Genomic DNA, 13,383 nt, shown 5'->3' with positions numbered 1-13,383 from the left:
CAGGATAATACACATGTATGGAGGGGAACGATCTGGTTTAGTTGGCTCTCCTAAAGCAGACAGAGACCTCCACTTTGCTCTAGGAAGACTGCAACGGTGGACAAAACCTGTTTCTTTTGCCCACGACTGGTCCCAACTGGTCCCAGCAGCTTCCAGTCCTACAAAATTTCATGATTAAACTAGCCTTTTATTACACTGTCTTTTATCCCCAACTTCTGACCGTATCAAATCCTAAATGAAACATGATGTAATGCATGCAAATAAGCTGAAGAAAAGAGGATTCAAATAATAGGAAAATATCATTAAGTGGGAAAGTTTAACTCAGAAGGTCAAAATCATTCTAGCCAGAAGAAAGAGATGCTGCATGGGGCATGCATGCACACCCAACGGCCTGAAACGTGGCACTGATGGCTCCTTTCTTACTTGCTCGGTGACTGCCAGCTAACAGCAGAGCCTGAAGCCGCAGTGCTGTTAATAAGTCCCTAAAACTCCTGGCCTTGAATACACTCCTAAACTCCAGGGAACAGCTTGCCAATGGCATGCTGCCTGCCAGCATCCCTACAGCAAGGCCATTAAACATCAAGCTGCTTTTTTTTTTTTCTCCCCCCCCCCCCTTTTTTTTTTTTAAATTTTAAATGTGGTATGTGCATCTGAAATAAGTATTGCCAGCTCCCAAACGTTACTGATCATGGCCTGCTCTCAGATAGAAGTCCTGAAATGAACTGAGGGGCTGTCGAGCTCACAGACCGCAGCCTGGAAATCCCTGAATTAGATGCTTACCCCGGTGCTTGGCCCTCCGAAAGGGTGAAAACCAGATGACACCCTTACTCCGTTCTAGACTGTAACTGGAGATTTAGGACAACCTGACGGCTCTACACACTTCCTGCTGGAAAACAGGAGATTAAAGAAAAAGACATTAATTCTTAAAAGCAGTTTTGTTGTTGGCATCACTGCACTGGCAGCGAGCACTTGGGGCTGGCGGCAGTAAAGGGGAGCGATGGATTGCGCTGTGGCTCTGCCAGACACACTGCCCGATGGGCTTGGATAGCTGGAGCCTAAGCTTGTCCTCCTCTGGGCTCCCAAAGAGGAAACAAAGCTGCACTAAGGTACTTAATTCCATCCTGGCCACTCCACGAACCCAGCAGTGGCTTAGTTAATAGCAAACCTTTAAGCCATCAGAGGCTTTTGCAGGTGGAGTGAGCCCTTCTTATTGCATACCAAAATAATTTCTAGCTAATATACTACACAGATTTAACCCATTCCATACAACACCTCTTAACAACTTTACTCCAAAAAATCAGAAAGCATTTTACTTTCTAATGAGCCAACAAATGAGGAAAAAAGCATCCTTCTTCATATGATGTACTCACAAGCAGTTCTCATATGCTCGTGATTTCTCAGCACTGCGAGACCAAAAAAGGCTTTCAATAAAGTGAGATCTGGGTAATGTTCTACATCGCTCTTTAAGGACAATTCAATCATCTTTGTTCTGGATTAAGCCTTGCTCCCGATTAATCTTAACAGAGCAATGAATAGGAAATTCACGACTCAGGAAGTAGGCAGATTTTATCTTTAAGCCCAATTCACAAGTAAAATCATCTCTCTTACAATGGATAATTCTGCTACTGTTCAAGTTATTTTCACACAGTGGGTATAAAAAAATTATCTCTAGATATCTCAAATTGAAATGACTGTTTTTAATGCTCCCTGTCATTTTGAATGCATGCAAAGACTAACAATACTGTATCAAAAAGAAGAGCTCAACAATCAAGAAATCCATTAAGTCACCAACAACACTAATAGCAAAAAAGGAAGTTTAAAAAGACTTAAGTATGTAAAGAAAAAATCATGTAATTTTCCTACTGGGATTATAGGAGTGAACAAAACCCCTTGTGTTGCGACACAGTACCTCTGATTTTATAATATCCTTCAGCTACATAAATATTAGAATACAAACCCAAGCTCTGCTGACAAAGGGTGAGAGAAGACAAACAAACACTTCTGGCATTTGATTTTTTGTAGCTAATCTGCTTCATTCTCCCTCAATTTTAGATATTCTTTCTGAAGAGATACTGCTGCTGACTCACTCCTTAACAGACACCACAGAGCTGAAGCTGGACCGTGTGGCAGGTACCCCCTGCTTTTCTCTTGGCCTGATGATGCCTCAAATGTTTCAGAGCAGAGATGGTGAGAAATACAGGACAAAATACAGTGGATATAAGAAAATAAAAATAACTATCCTCTGTCAGGACTACACACGACTTATTTCTTGTCACAGCAAACTCTTGTGTACTATTACAATCATCAGCAGAAAAGCTCCCGTGAAGAGTCCATGATCATCTACTGCCCCAGCTATTGTTTCCAAGGAAGAAATAAGTGATAGTATAAAGAAATGGGCTCTAGGGAAAAAAAAAAAGCCACACACAGAGCACATACACAGCAGGCGTTTGTCTGGATAAGGAGAGACAGAGATGATGGGGCTTGGCATGCATCACATTCATTACTTCATTAACTTTGCTCTGTAGTGACCTGGGCTCAAATTCCACATTCATATGTTATCTGAAATTAATACAGAAGCCCCAGCCTGGCCGAGAATACACTCGTCTGCATCATAAACTCACCTCAAACCTGCTCACAAAGGAAAACAATGGGAACTTCAAAAATCTGTACAAAAAAGAGTTCTCACAGCTCCCCTCCCCACTGCAGAATAGGTAATTCCCAGGCTCACAATGAATAGCAAAAGCCAAAGATTTAGTGATTGTGGTGGGCTTACAAGGAGGAGACTGTCCTTGTCCCCACTTCCATGCTCAGACAGCTCTGCTCTCAGGGGAAAACCAAGGAGCTTTATGATGGCAAGAAAAGGCATGGCTGCAGAGGATGGCCAAGAAACATGGAGAGGGTCTGAGTTTGCATTCAAGGACACACTGGGAAAGCAGCGGCCAAATCGCGTCCCCTCACACTGCAACCACACATCTAGCCAAACATTTACCTAAAAGAAATCTCTAAAGCGGTATTTTTCTTATACAAACATTTGAGCATCAGCAGAGTGATTTTTCACAGTTTAGATCTTTGTTTACTTTTCGCAAGGTAAATATATATATTCTTAAGTTTTGAAACAAAGAAAACTCCCAAGCTCCCAGTGCAGGCTGCTGCCTGCTATAACACTAGAAGAAAAGTTTCACAAGCTACTAACTCCTGTTTTACTTCAGATTTTCACGCATTTCCCAACAATTTAAATTTCTTCTTTTGCACTGTGAAGCCAAGCATGAACCTAATGAAAACAGAAAGCTGACAGCGAGATGAATCCTTTTGTACTAAATAAGGACATTTGTATTTCACTTCCAGCTCATTTTCTCTCCTTTTTTTTTTTTTTACTCCTGCTGGCCCAAATTTAACTTTTCAAATGCTGGTGCTAATGTGCAAGTTGTGAAGCATGGCACACACAGAAGCACTATTAACCTCCTATTTTAATCAAGGATATTTCACCTTAAATGAGTCAAGACATCCCCCAAGCACACACTGCCCAGACTAGACCAGCTTGCCTTTGGTGGTCAGAAGAAACTTGGCCAGAGCAGTCTGCTTTGTAGAAGGCCTTTCTTGGAAAAAAAAGCAAAGAAGTCTCAACTGATCAACCTAGAAACTAGGAAGAAAAAAATCACATATGCCTGATTTACACTGGGAGACTTGGCTAGCAATGCTGAACCTCTGCCAGCATGGGTAGGGAGGAGGGATGCAGCTTCTCCTCCTCCTGCTGCAGTTAATTTATGCGCTATCTGCAGATTACAGGTAAAAGGAACTTTTTTATTTAATGGATCTGAACCAATCTTTCTTCCCAGTATATGTAATATTGCTTATCTTCCCTCCAGTATCTCTCATTATTGTAAGTAAATGGGAAACAATGCACTGTCTCATCTGCCAGCTCCCCAGGCTGCCCCAGCTATACCTCTCTGCTTAACTTAATATTCATTTCAGGCATACTAAAGTAAAACTAGAAAATCCAGTACTGCACCAAACAGCTCACTTCTCTCCAGCTTTAGCAACCAGATAAGTTTTGGAAGCAATTATGATATACAATAACATATAAGAGACATAATTGTTTGAAGCAGTGCTTCCCTTGCAGAATTCAGAACACCCCACACAAGGGTGAACGCAACTCCCATTCAGCTGTACAACCCCACATTTAACAGTATCATTTCTGTATAAAAGATATTCATTAAATTACTAAACATAACTTTCCTGCCATACTGGCTTTCTCATCCTTAGAAAGGACCGATTATTATAATTCTGTGTGTATCCTGTATGAAATAATTACATATCCTAAATATATATCCAGGTAGTTTCAATTCAGACATGAGATTGTTTTCAAGGAGCGACCATTTTCACTCCGTGCACATAGCTAGCTGATCTAGCATTAGCTGGAGTTAGATCAGAACAGCACCAGAAGGAAACTAAGTCTTATTTAAATAGGTTAAAAGGACACAAATCTGTGTTGCTGTTGGAAAACCAGTCTGAGCAGGTGTTTTTACAAGGAGTGTCATAAAAGCCTTAATTCTTGCTTTACTAACATGCAATGCAATTGGCACTAAGCTGGTCACAAGTTACTAGGTTTCAAAAAGCTTTGGGGTTTTGTTACTGAGAACAGAAGGGCAGAAAGCGTATAAAAACCTTTAGAAGAGTTGCCCAAAGCCAAGCAGTAACTATATTAATGCACAGACCTACATAAAGTAAAGCTTTTGCAGAGAAAACCACCTGCGCATAAATGCTTCTACTTCCATTTCACCCAGAGGTTAAATTATCTGATCAAAATCTTGTGCCAGAAAGAAAAAAAAAATCAGTTCATATTTTTTCCACTTCATTTAGACTCTGTAAAACATTAAATCCTGCCATTAAAATTGCTTAATTAGGAGCGCTAGAGTGAAAGGTTGATGCAGCTCATGAGCTGCGACTACTGAATGGTGGTGGCCTGGCAGAACTTGTCATCAGCAGATGCACTGAAAAATGGGGGCGGGGGGGAAGACAATATTGTGAGGTTGCTTTGACTGTAATTGAAGCACTGTCACTTGTTAGAGGGAATGAGGTTATAAAGCCACCTTCAAACAGCAGCAGCAGCAGACCACCAGCAGCGAGGGTTTCAAACACCCTCAGTATGGGAATTCTGCTGCTGCACTGAAGCCGACTTCAAAGGCAGTGGTTAGCCCAATGCCAATGGCTTTTCAAAACCTACTTCACTCACTCTCACTTTGCTCTTGCTGGTCTGAAACTAGAGTCCTCCTTTAGCACTGACTAAGTATTGGGAAATGCAGCTTTACGCCTGTAACTCCTATCTTAAATGACCCCCTTCATCTGCTTCATAGAACACTGAATACTGCCCAACTTACTGAGATTAGCTCCGAGCATTCACACCTTGTCTTACTGGCACTTTGTGCCAACCAGAGACTTCAGCAAATAGATGGCAATTCGGGTTAAAAAAAAAAAAAAGCCAGCACGAACCTGGCAGTGGAAAGGATAGCAAAGGCTGCTCACATAGGAAATGCTCTGACTCAGAGGAGACCAGTTTTGGCTGGAGCTTGAGATCCGGCAATAGATTCTGGCTCAGCACCTACAAAACTTGCCTGGCTCCTACAATGACTTACTGCTGTCAGGGCGCTCTGCTCCAGGACACTATACATAATATACATTATAAAACCCCCAGAAAATACTGGGGATGAACTTTCCTACTGAAAGGCTAAGAGTTGTGGGGGAAGAGAGAGAGCATGCCTGCCACCTCTAATCCCTAGGGCAACAGAGGGTGAAATGCCTGCGAGACAAAGGCGTAACACTAAAAACAAGCATGGGAAGAGAGGAGCTTACAACTCACAATAAGCAGGTTTCCAGGCATCACCTGGGAAAAAAAAAAAGCCCCCCCAAACCTTCCAACAGGCTAATCAACTATTGAATCAGCGTCTCTAGAACCCAGAAGGATATGCATCAGCATTCAGACCAAGTGGCCCAACAGCAGCACTGCAGAGGTTGGGTGGGAAGGGAAAACAGTTGTCCTATTATTTAATTCTAAAAGCAAATGCTCTCTGAATACAAATCTACTCTTTTTCTCTTTCCATCCTGATATATAATATAAAGGTGACCCTCAGTACCACCCTAATACAAATAATTTTCTATTAAGTTGCACTACTTGGGACATAACTTATACAAAGGGCCACACAATACATACTGCTGCACTTCACCTGTACCTTGTAACATTACGGTTCAGTAGGGAGCTGGGGATAGAATCAGGAATGAAGTCCAGGTTCCAGGTGAATTCCTGACTTGGGTTCATGTATTATAAAACTCATACTTGAATAAAGAACTGATGGTTACTAAAGCAGCAGAGTCCCAACAGGAGAGAAACATCCACTTACAAGTTTAATGACAGCTGCAGAGAGACTTCTTTGCGTCGCCAGCTCACAGTGTGTATCATTGCAATACAATTTGTGATTGCATTGGGATGCTCTTATTTTTTAAAGCCTAGGAAACAACAAGAGCCTGCTCAGACCTCTGCTTGCACCAGCAATGAACTCCAATCCATTTTCTCTACAGCTGTACCACTGGGATCAGCTACGGGAACTGTAATGTCAACAGCACTCAGAGTTCTGTCAACCACTATGTCATTCCCTTCCTCTAGGAAAGAGATGATGACTTTAATAAGGAGGACCTCAGTCCTACCTACAGCATGCTGTCTGCTTCTCTTGGCACTAGAAGAAACACATTGCTAAGCAAATATCAGCTGTAAAAGTCTGAAAGAATAAATGCTGCCTTCATTCAAGAAACATGTGCAACTTTGATCTGCTTTCACTTCAAAAAAACCCATCAACCCCTTGGTAATTTTCTGCGATTATGCAGGAAAAAAAATATAAATGCCTCACCTTGCAGAAGGAGAGAGAAACTGAGTTTGCAAATGTAAACTTAAACCCAACAAAGACTAAAAACCCGAGCCACCTACATTTCTTGGAGGAGCTATTCTTAAAATAGAAGCTAGAATGATATCAGAGCGCTGCAGTACCACAGGGGACCTGAACTTCCAGAGCTGAACAAAAGCAACAGACTCATCCCCTCTGTTCGCATCAGTGGCACAGCCAGCTGCTCTGCATCTAGAAAAGAAGAGTTAACATAGGCACTGATGTACCAGCCACCCGCTTGTGCCCTGAAACAGCAAAATAAATGGTGCAATACACTCCCCCCCCCCCCCCCCCCCCAATGCACTAGAAGGAAGGATCACAGCAGACATAGGTTGGGGTTATCAGGGAATCTCCTGGCTCCTTTCACCCCTGCCCACACTTGACCATGGCAGTGGTGTGGTCCAGCAAGTGGCTGCCCTCACTGTGAAGAAGCTCAGAGAGTGTCCTGCAACTGGGGAGAAGACAATAAGGAAAGAACATTTACCAATATTCTTCTTCAGAAGACTCAAAACTAAACACTGTCTCCTAAAGCCTATCATTTGCATAATCACATTATTAAGATGGTCTTTCACATGGACTGAAGTGTCAACATACTGGGATTTCAATATAATGCACAAACTGTTTAAATAATAAGAGTATGATTTCGCCCCCCCACCCCCAAACTTCTCTGCAATTCGAGTCCAAGGGTTGTGATGGGGAATAAAATATTATCATCCACCTCAATATTTTTTAATTAATTCTCCTTAGCCACAATAAAAATAGAGCCCAAAATGAGCATTTGAAAAGATACGGGTATGAAAGTATATGAGCATGTTCAGCACAAAGGAGCATATATATTGAACTTGCAACATCTTTTATCAGCAAGGTAGAAATTATTCTGCATATGAAAATAGTTTTCAAGCAGCATATCAAACAATATATAGAGTGTGTGTTGGTATACATAAGTAATATGCAAATTTTGGGGGGTGAGAATCAAGCATATATGATGTCTGATGTATCTTTTGATATTCTGGGTTCCACTTGTTTTAAACGAAGATTTGAGATTTTCAAATGAGTAAGGGAGCAATAGACATGAAAAGGGTAGAATGGAAGAGAAAGAAAATATATTTACTACCTAAGGAAAGCGTGAAGCAGCAAAGTGAAAAAAGTCCAAGAAAACTTCTTTAAAGCATTGCCAATGACCAGAGAGCAGAGGGCATGTCAAGAGGAGTGGGAAGCCATCACTGACAGCTGTGAGCTTCACAGCACACATGGCTACAGGGCTTAGCTTCCACAGGAGGGAGGAACATCTTTGAAGATTTTCAGGAGGGGAAGAAAAACCAGTAGAATAAACCTGATCAAAGTCACATCTTGTTTTTTTAAAAACTGATCATTCTCAGCTTCCCATCAACTGCTACACATTTCATCACAAGAGAGAAGATGAAGACCACTGTGTTTCCAGGATGAAGCAGTAGTGTGGTACCGCACCGGAGAATAACCTGCAAGAATACCATTTTGGAAGATGCTGCACACAAATGCTACGGGCCAGCCCTGGTCTAGGAAAGAAAGGACGAGTCAGAAAACAGCAGGTACCCTCCTTGAAAATACTGCAGTTGGAGCTACTCATGCTGCTACCTGTGCCATAGCTGGTGTCAGAGGCAGGCAAGGGATGGCTTGGATCTGATCAGTCCAGGCAGGCATTTATCTCATAAGCTTTAAATTATTACCTACGTATATTTTAACTGACATCTGATCAACTAGTTGAGGATGCTGCAAAAATAAAACAACACTGAGTTGAAGCTGGAAGTCAAAATTCTCAGCAATTTTGAGACTTTAAAATTTCAGCAGCAAAGCAGAACAAAAAAATATCAAGTCTTACACTTGTTTTCCCCCCAAATCCCACTGGAATTCATATTTCAAGTTACAAGAGATATAGTTACAGTTGATACAAGTTACTTAAGAATGACACTGAATAAGCATTTGGTTATTTGGGAATGACAAAGGAGGTTTCATTTTTAATGTTCATAAGTCATCCAAATTAATTAGCGCTTTAGAATGGCAATGAATCACTTCCCGAAATAATTTGTATTGGCTAAATTAATTCCAGTGAAGGGAGCCAATTTGCTGATTGTAAATTATCAGAGTCCCTGACTAGCTCCTGTGTATGTTCTGTACCATTTATTAGGCTACTGGGAAACAAAGGATGGCTACTTTTCATCAGTGAACAAGATTACAGCTCTATTGACCAGCTTATTGTGGTACAGTTATAGGTTTCTATTTAAAGAATTCAAGCCAGACATCATTAAGAAACAACGCTGGATGTTCAGAGGAAAGGAAAAATAAACAGAAGAAAAGCCGTTGTCTGAAGAGATCCAACAAAAACCTATTTGAAGGGAATATTTCCATCCTCTTAGATGAACAAAGAGAAGTTCAGAGATGCAAGACTAATTATGAAGATACTTCCAACATACGACAGTGCCTAAAGGCAACCTGAAGCCTGAAGTCCCAGAGCCTGCTTCTCTCACTCACGGCTAGATGATTGTTTCGAGACTCCCCTAAATTAAAATGACTTTTGAAGAGTGACAACTAGGTGAGAAAACACATGCATGGGTTTCTGCTCTCCCCCGTCAGGCAGAGGAGATGCTTTCATAGCTCTGCCACGCCGGAGCTCTGAGAGCCTTCCTCCCAAGTGCCAGGAGACCTCTGCATCCACCCAGCATATACCACCACTCACCCGCTCACAGCAGCGAGATGACTTGGTTAAAGTCTGCAACACTGTTCTCAATGGATTTACCTTCTTTACCCCTCTAAAAGAAAAAAATATATGTACAAAAAATATATGTACATAAAGCTTTACCTAAGCTAATTTGCATGGCATTCTCCCACTCTTACCTGCATCTCCTCACTGATATCAAAGCCTCAATATTTCTGCTTGAGAAATCTTTCCCTGGCTAACCTGCTTATCAGCAGTAATGAATACTCATGCAAACAGGTACAAAATTAAATGGCTTCTTTACAGTGATTATGATAGATTGAGCCATGCTTAATCTACATAATCAAATTGCTTCTGTGTTCAGCAGTAATACCTTTTTGCTGTCCTGGGAGCAGGTTCAGCCTTGGTTTCTCTTTTGACAGCTTCTTTCTGAGAAACACTAACCGTAACTGGGAAAGGGGCTACTTGAGATGCAATTATTTAACACAGCTGTATGAGGCACGCCTCGAACTCTGCAATATGGCAAAGCACATCCAAATGAAAGGTGTCACCTTTAGGGAAGGGGAAAACATCACATAGGACATAAGGGAAAACGAAGTACGATCAGTCTCCTCCAGTTACTGTCCACGTACCTAGACATAACTGCAGTGACCCTCCCAAGACAGATAAAACATCTCTACTCACCTAGCTGCAGTGAGCTACTACCACTACTATAATTTCTTTTCCCTATGCAAGAGCATCCCTATATGCAAGAGCATTGTCTGCTTACATGCTAATGAAATAGAAGAATGTATTTTCCAACCTCAAGACCAGATTCACATTTCAAATCAAGCTGGCTAAATCTTGCCAAGGTACCAGAAACAAAGGATGGCACAGGTATATTATAAAATCCTTGACTTGGGAAATAGAAGTATTTGGTTCAGGGAAGGTTCTGAAAAGCATGTGTCTAACATGTTTATCAGGTCACTTAGGCCCAAAGTGTCCTGAAGCTTTCTCTACTGTTAGATATTGATCAATTTTTAGAGTAAAATAAGAAGTGAGAAAAGGTTTTTCCCACAAACTATAAATAAGTGCTATTAAAAAAAATATTAGACAGCATATTTACCTTTGTGTAAAACACAGCACTGAAAGAAGCAGAGCGAAGGTTTGCTTCCTGATGTACCTGCTGAGGTTTTTTGTTTGCTTGTTTTTTTTCCCAAGAGTCTAACAAAACTATTAGCCTACAAGCTAGTGCTTATTTCTAAACATTACCTAAGAGTTGAAAAGTGAGTAAGCCTGATACAAAATGCTAATAAGCACTTATAGAGAACAATTTCTCTCCCTCATTATGGCTTTGACACAGGTGGAAAGAAGGTGCTGGCTGGACCTCTGCGGTTGGAAAGGTGACAGCTCTAGCAAAAAGGTCCCTGCATCTTTGTAAGGAAAAGAAAACCAATGCGGGGTGGGGGGGGGATGGTTCTGGCAAGGGCTGCTGGCACAGCTTGACTTTGGCTCAGGAGGAAGTAAAAGCTTGAATTACATAAAAATAGATTTAAGAAAGAATCAATGACATTTCATCTGAAAGTTTTAGTTAAGTTTTAATTAGGATCCAAGATTTTGCACTTAAGTGCATGAAGTGAAGGAGTACATGTACTCATGCTTCCCAAGATAACTGACAGATCTGAAACTTACTCATCTCATCTTGAAAGGTTAATTAAAGAACAATCCTTGAGAGCAACACTATAGGGAAACCAAGGAGAGTCTGCCCACTGGGGAGCCCTGGGGAAAGGCTGGCACACAGTGCCTGCATCTCCCCCCTCAGAAACACTCCAGGTAGCAAATTGAAGCTTCTGCACAGTGACCATGGCATGGAGACAAGCAAGGTGGCTTTGAACCAGCCCAGCAAGTCACGGAGAACAGCATGGCCACAGCAGTATAAAGCTTACTCATAGTGCTCCCTGCAGCTCTGGGGCAGGTTTCCCAGCCCACGCTGCGCTCTGCACGGCTGCTAGGCTGGAGCTGCTTCAATACACACACCCTTCAGCAGAGCAGGCGTGATCACCACCAGTGGTGAAGGGTAGGTGTGGTAAGTCTTCTAATTAGGAAACTAAGGCAGAGTGACTCACCCAGAATCAAAGTCTGCAATTAAGCCAGAAATAGGCTGTGGGTTCCCCAATTCCCACAGATGCTGACAGCACTGCAAGGTAAAGGCCTTCTCTAGTTCATCTGAGCATCATTAAAAAACACACCAGCTTTTGGAAGCCTGTATATATGAAGCTCATTTGAAAAAATCTTACGCCAAGTTTAAGAAATGTTATCAAAATGGAGAATAGAAGAGTTTCATCGTTCGAGCAAGACTTTGTGGACATAAGTGACCTTTGGCTGTGCAGTAATTTAATTTCCTAAGAACATGAGCAAAGCCTCAATTAGGTTGGAGAAGACCGCTGCGCTGGTACAAGAGGGAAGAGAAATGTGCGGCTGCATCAATGAAGAGTACTTCTTGTCTCGAGGGGACTGGAGATATGGTGCAAGGAAGCATTAAGGCCTCTTGGCAAAAGCAAGTGAGGCTGCTTGCTTGGTATGTAAAGCAGGATGGCATGCACCACAGGCAGAGGTAAAACATGGAAGAAAAACACTCAGCCAGTGGCTCTCAGATCACAGGCAGCTTTTTGCTGCTTTCTTTACAAAAAAGAGCCAGGTACTGTGCTGCCATGGGAGAAACAGGCTAATTTAGAAGAAGCCCAGGGAAAAGCAGAGCAATGATGGAAAAAAAAAAAAGATCAGAATAGCAATGGATTCTGAATGCTGCTTAATGGAGTGAAGCCTGAATGTTATTTGGTGCAATCTTGATGGGCCTGATTTAACTATTACATCTTTGTACAATATTTTTCATAGTGGTTATGAAGAATTGCTTGACAGCCCTTGGTGACTGCTCAAGTTTCTCAGTCGCTTAAGCAGAAGGTCTATCAGAATATAGCACATTAATCAGAGAAAAGACTGATAAGGAGTGGATGGCAACAGAAACAACACCAGGGTGAGACATCACTGTTAGTCTGCTGCCTGTAGAAAAGCTGCCTAGGAGGTTAGTGGGCAGGACAACCTGACACAGAAACATTGCAGCGAAGACAATTCAGGTAAGGGCGTTTCTGGACACACAGGTTCCCACAGCATGTTTTTATCCAGCAGAAAGAAAAATTACGCAACTTCCAACAGCCACTCTTCATCTGAGACATGACATCTGTGTATACCAAATCCTCCTAAATCCCCAGCCCAAAAGAAGTTGGTGATCCGACCTCACTGAGTCTCATGGCCACTGTTCAAACCACAACAGCCCACTTTTTACTTTTAAATCCAAAGTGCAGTTTCAGACACTTGGGTTTATTTTTGTTTTGATACAGAAGCGTCTATCTGAAGCGAGTTTATGCCAGTGACAACTGAATCATGGTTGTGGGGGCAGCTTCTTCATACGGAAACAGATTGGTAGACGTTACCCTTCCAAAACACTGTCTTTGTGAATGCAACATCTCAGGACATCAATTAGGCAACGTTCTACTTCAGCTACTTGGAAGACTGTATTTAGGATGAGCTCCTTTCCTCCCCCTCCCAACAAGCCCATTAAGTATCTGATCTGCAAACCCTTGTACATACAAGAGAGTTACTTGCTCAAGTTTTTTTTATGCAAGGTTTTCAAGAGCACTCTGAATTTAAAAGTAGTGTTTTTTTCTCCAGAGCAGCCCTGTGCCGAAAGGCCACTCTCACAAAAGCTGCATCAGGTCTGCC

The 13,383-nt window shown here is 41.9% G+C and overlaps 1 protein-coding gene and 1 non-coding gene across 9 annotated transcripts in view; both read right to left on the bottom strand.

The window, feature by feature from the left end:
- COP1 (COP1 E3 ubiquitin ligase) overlaps positions 1-13,383 on the bottom strand; it is a 131,371-nt gene that overhangs the window by 19,932 nt on the left and 98,056 nt on the right. The window lies entirely within an intron of this gene.
- LOC142036181 (small Cajal body-specific RNA 3) lies at positions 13-147 on the bottom strand. Its single transcript, XR_012652111.1, has one exon.

Source organism: Buteo buteo, chromosome 10 (genome assembly GCF_964188355.1).
Source record: "Buteo buteo chromosome 10, bButBut1.hap1.1, whole genome shotgun sequence".
Classification (NCBI taxonomy): Eukaryota; Metazoa; Chordata; class Aves; order Accipitriformes; family Accipitridae; genus Buteo; species Buteo buteo.
Note: the sequence above shows the minus strand (reverse complement) of the source record. Positions and strands in the feature narration are given on the sequence as shown.